The following is a 6021-nucleotide window of genomic DNA, read 5'->3' as shown; positions in this document are numbered from 1 at the left end:
TGCGCCTGGCTAACCGTGTGGTTGGTACACTGAAGAGCGCTGCTGTTAGCCTGCACGAAGAAACCTCCCACTTGAAAGAGTTGAAAAAGTTTTAACCTGGCCCCCTCTCGCCCCCATCCACCAACACCTCAGCGACAATAGGCCTACCCAGCCATCTGAGTATGTTGTCTCCAATGTAAACACACATATGCTTACAAAAAAAGACATAACGGATGCCATGATAACAATTCATTAATAGAAATGAAATAAGTTAAAATAACATTACATGTAAGCCATGTGTCGAATGCATAAGGCTTAACATTAATTTTCAGTTTCAGATCAGAACAGTCGGACAAGGATGGAATAATTTCCATCAAACACTGGAAGATCTGAGCCATAATGAAGTTGCCTGACCGCGTTTGGTTAATAAGTATCGATAAAACAATTAGACTGACCCACAGTTTCTAGTAAATGGATGCCGATGCCTTGCGGAGGTTAAAATTATGAACCGCAAAAACCACTAAAAGGTGCATTAAGGATAATTAGTAGACTGTGCTCTTATTAGATATAATTGGATTCATCAATATCCCTTAAGTGGCACATAACCCAATTGTTGACAATAATTGCGAGGCTCCTCTTTCCCTAAATAAAACAGTTCCCCTCAACATGGGTTTGAAACCCATAACCAGACTTGCATTTACTGAAAAAGAGGGTTTAACCCTGTAAATGATAGCCTGTTGTAGGAAAACAGCGATTCCATTGCTTTTGAAAGCATGTTGGAGTATTTTAAAACCATCCTGCAGGCTAATGCTAAAGTTTGTATTTTACTGAGAAGAATTCTACTAATGCCTAACACAGCATTTTACCACAACACTAAAATACATTAAGACAGACCTGCTCCTGCTAATTGAATATGGAAACTAATAAAGTGCATGGACAATGTTTTTTTCTAATACAATATTGTATATACATTGAATTCAGCAATCTTGAAGTAGATGTGCATTTTGCAGTTGCCAGTGTAAAAGGCATGCTTTTAGGATGTCTAATGTGTAGTCTTAAACCATCTTTTCTTATTGTCTATAATTTCAAAGAGAACAGAAAACGTGGTCCCCCCACAAATTGATGTGATCCAATGTTACAGAAAGATAGCTTAAAGCAAATGTATTGTTTCTGTGCATTACAGGCTTCCAGTGCAAGCCCTATCACCATGTCCTCGGACCACCATCTCCTATCTGAAAGCCGTAATGGGGGTCTGATACCCCCCCCCCCTCCTCCCTCCCCCTTCCGCCAACCTCCTGTATGAGTGTATTTGACTTCCTCCAGTTCCAACAGCTCATGTTTACAACTTGATACAGAGATACCTGAGGTGAGCCAACGCACGTGAAACCCAGGACAAATGGCGCAGCAAAGTCACCTGAACTTAAGGAAGGAGATATCAGGTGCCACAGAGTACCAGCCACCCTGGTTAATGACAGGGCAGCTAGCAAGATTGCATTGCTCTTAACTCAAGTCGCAATTTGAAAAGTAATTTATGGAAACATTAGTTAACACTGCCACGGCACTTGACAAGGTCTGATCATCTGGTAAAATAATCTATCCTAAAGGATCCACACCACACAATAAGTAAGCCACCTGTTTTTTTTTTGCTTTTTTCTTATGTCGAGTTTGATGTGGTAAATGGACGTCTTTGAAGGCAAAAAAGCTCCTAGTCGGCTGTTTTGGGAGACGCCAGTCGTTCACATCTGCAGATCAGCTTTGCTGTTGCTCTGACAGGCTGAGAATGTGGGGGTGGGGGTTATTGGGGGGCCCTCAGCATGATTTTGTGTTAATGGCATGAACATTTGAGAAATCTCTGGCCCCAATTACACTGTGTCCTGTGAGAAAAGTGTGCACGTGTGAGCTATTAATTGCATGTGAGAACGGATCGAGACTTGACAGAGAAGCAGCCACACCATGGCACAGTATATTGTGCTAAACTGCTGAATCTATACAAAAATAAAGTTACCTGCATTACTTAATAGGAATTCATAATAAAAAAAGAATACCTTTACGAATCAGCATAAGTATGACACTGTTGGCCGGACACAGTTAAGTCCAAGTTCTGGTTCTTATTGGTCATGCCCAGATGGTCAACAACAGTGGAGTAAGTGCTGGTTTGGAACAAGCTGGAAGCAATCTTGAAGGAAAGGGGTCAGAATATGAGCTTATTCAAAATGAAAATGAATGCAACATGCATATCTTCTACACTTATACTACTTACTTCAACAATAATCCCAAGCAAGGACACATTGTGTGAAAATAATAACCAAATTCCTGTGCATCTTGGCTACAAAGGCCCTTTATTTTCAGTTTATTTGCATTCCCATGTTAAGGAAGACACAGTGTAAAGCAATTATAAGGGCTTTTTCCTCTCGATTTCCTGAAATCAATAATGCCTGTAACTCTACAACTTTGGACAAGCTCCCACTCTCCATTTCAAGAGCAGCTCAGGGACATTTATTGGCTCGTGCAGCTGGGTTCAAATGCTGGTTAAAATATGTTGGCCTGCAACACTGATGTCCAAACAAGTATAATTCAGTTTCAAGGTAACAGTGACATTGACTACACATTTTATGCAAGACTATACTTGAGAGGTGATGATGTTATTTCAAAAAAACACCATAAACAGAGGTAATATAGCTGTGTCACATTGTTGAATAGTCTCTCATTCTCTACACTGAGACATTTATTTGCTCATAGCAATAAATCGGCACAAGTGTAAATGCACCTTCTTGGCATAAATATAAGGTCTTAAGTTCAAGACTGAAACCATAGCATGGGTGAAAGAGGCCTGGTATTCTGAAATAGAAATATGCCCCCAGGATTCTCCCAAGCCCCAGACAATGGCTTGGTGTCAGTCCACTGCACCTTCCATGGTATGGCCTTACGTGTGAGTGTCAAGACCGGTAATCTGTTTTTGGCTCGGGGCAGCCGTGGCTGTTTCAATGGGGGGTATTTTGTTGGCGGGATTCATTTCCCAGTCCACAGTGGTGTCACTACCTGTCTGTGCATCTTGAGTGTCAGGGTGTGGCGAGATTCGATCTGCGCCCTGACCGTCCACAAACTGGAGCGCCGCAGTGAGGGTCGGGTCGGACATCACCGTCGTCGTCATCCCGAACATCCAGCCTCTCCGACAGTGTCCATCCAGGTCCTCTAATTTACACTGACCACTGATGACATGACATTTTGGTGTGGTTCCCCTCCTCTGTCCCAGATGTTTAATTTGAGAGAATGAAATGTCTCTCTTGCTTTCCAACAACTTTGTTTTGCTCCTCTGGAGCCACCGGCACGCCATCGTTATGAGTTTAATTTCGATTTTTATAACAAGCTGTTTATTCATCTTGGCAAGCTAGTTATGCTTCTGAAATTAAATTATGTACTGTATATATAACCCATCCCACCCAGATGCAAGCCAAAATAAAATAACAAAACAATCACAGAAAAGTCTGATGCAATGTGGAGAAGTAACTGGAGGAATGGGAACATCCATACCAGAACACCACTCTGGACAGAGCACTTGCCCTTGCGACCACAAGCAGCAGCATTAGGGCTCTGGAAAGAGCAGAGAGGTGTTCATGTCGCCATCTGTCACCAAAATACATTTTCCTTAAGCGCAGGCTGAGTGCATTTAAGGGCATAATGGCTGACATGATGCCTTGATTGAAACCAGCACAATCTACCATCAGTTACAGTGCAAGAGCCGGGAAGTTCAAATCACTGTTGTGAAAATAGGGAACTCGGACTCTGACGGTGCTTCGGGGAAAAACTCACTTCAATTTGGGTTAGGTCATGTCTAAAAAAAAGAGAAAAGAAAACAAATTGAATTTATTTCATTATCCGAATGAAAAACTGCACTGGAGATCCATACAGAAGCCTGTGAATTAACTGCAGTGCAGTATGCATCATATATAAAAATGCTCACCCATCAGCTAGAAAGCTACAGTAAGGAGGGAGACATTTAGAATGTTCTTGAGAATCTTTGAAGCTAGATTAAGGGCTAAGAATATCAAAGACAGGACTAAATAGAGGGAAATTCCATTTTATAACAGCTGTTGACTCAGTATGAACACCAATGCATGGGCATGCATGTCCACACACTGTCCAGACCACATATGTTGTGCCACACAACTTTTATATACAATTGCTGGTCGCGTTTCGTGAGTGTGTGTCGAAATGTGACATGTAAACCCCTTAAAACTCTTTTTTTTCCAGCTCCACTATAATTCTCACAACTTTATTCCTTTGCCACAGACCAAGAGGAACATGTCGACCTCAGTGATTAATCGGTAAGGTTTCAAATGTGGAAAGTTTATTACACGTATCCTCCCATGACCCCTAGGCATATGAATGAGGTCTCTGGACGTCATCAGCATGCGGGCTAGCATGTGTGTGTGTGTGTGTGTGTGTGTGTGTGTGTGTGTGTGTGTGTGCGTGTGTGCGTGCGTGTGTGTGTGTGTGTGTGTGTGTGTGTGTGTGTGTGTGTGTGTGTGTGTGTGTGTGTGTGTGTGTGTGTGGCAGAGGACACGACAGGCCTTCAGCCTCACCCCTTCAGCTTTCTGGAGACAGACAACATCTGACAAATGTTAGCGTACTGTCCCCTCGAGACAGACGAGACAGGCATCAGCATACTATTGGAGTGAGGTGGAGGAGGACCACTAAGCCAATGCAGAAGCAGAAAGCCGCACAGACAGGGAGTGACAGAAGGTCATGACGGAGAAGACACCCAACACAAGGGTCTCCCCGTCCGTCACTGAAGTCATTGAACAGCATCTGTTTACAATCTGTCTCCAGCAGGAGAAAAAGAGCTCACACACAAAGTTTTGCATTTGATTTTTTCCTTGTGAAATACCAGCACGAGTCTATATCAGTGGGGGGAAAAAAAGCCGTCAGTGTGCGAGGTTTCCAGATGCCATGTTAAGATCGGCTTCACACCCAAGTCCCAGATCAAGAGTGCTCAGCATATGGTTCCAGTATTGATGATGGCGTGTTTATTTCTACCACACAAGCGGTGTTGTTTTGCTGGCTTTCTCTTTTTCTGTCTGACACATTTCTTCGGTTTTAATGCACGACGCCCACACTAAACCAGAAATGTGACCTCATGATCACAAGGGAACAACTTTCTCTCACTTGACACATGATTGGTATCTTTAACCGAAATGTATTCTGTAGCCAAATGTTTTTGTGTGTGCAGTGTCATAGAGAAAGTAACATTTACTATAAGATAAAGATGATCATAACCTTGTTGATATTCACTGTGATAACACAATCTAACATTAGAGCTTTTCATTTGGCAACAGCTTTTGGTTAAACCATTTCTTGCAGATTGTTGACAAATTATTATGCAAAACAGGCTGAAATCAGGTTAGCACTGTTAAGTGGACTGATGTAAACAGCCTATGTTGCAGTATTGTAATAGTTTGTATTTCTATGTATTACATGTACCATGCACAGCCCAAAATATTTACTTGCTAATCACCCTGAATTTGCACCTTCTTTGGCACATATACTGTACACTTAAATAGTGACAGCCTACTGAATAATGGGTTTAAAAATTATGTGCAAAATCTTGATGAGCAGGCACGCACATCCAGAGGCTAACAGACAGGTGTTGGATTCCAAAGGTTTAAAGCATTAAAAGAACAAAGCTGGGTCCGCACACTGGGCTCCTCCTTTATAATCAAGTAACGTTTCGGGCAAACGCCCCTCATCAGACTTTAATAATTATGTCCCCTGAAGAAAAGACATTAAGGGTCAACTTTTACCAGAATTATTAGTTCTAGTGGGTCAAGTGCTTACAGAACTAGACTAGTACGGCTTACAGGTCTAATTGAGAGGAAAATCCTGTGAGACTCTGGGACAGGACGGCCAAATTATAGCCTGTTGCCCTTTACTTACACCCAAGCCAAGGTGAACATTTCAGGACATAAATGAAGTCCCTTGCAATCTGTGTCTGGGTCTCCACCTATCTGGTTTCCCTGAAATGAGCAACCTCCTTGATGTCTT

Source organism: Sardina pilchardus, chromosome 14, assembly GCF_963854185.1.
Source record: "Sardina pilchardus chromosome 14, fSarPil1.1, whole genome shotgun sequence".
NCBI classification, from domain to species: Eukaryota; Metazoa; Chordata; class Actinopteri; order Clupeiformes; family Clupeidae; genus Sardina; species Sardina pilchardus.
This window is presented reverse-complemented; position numbering follows the sequence as displayed.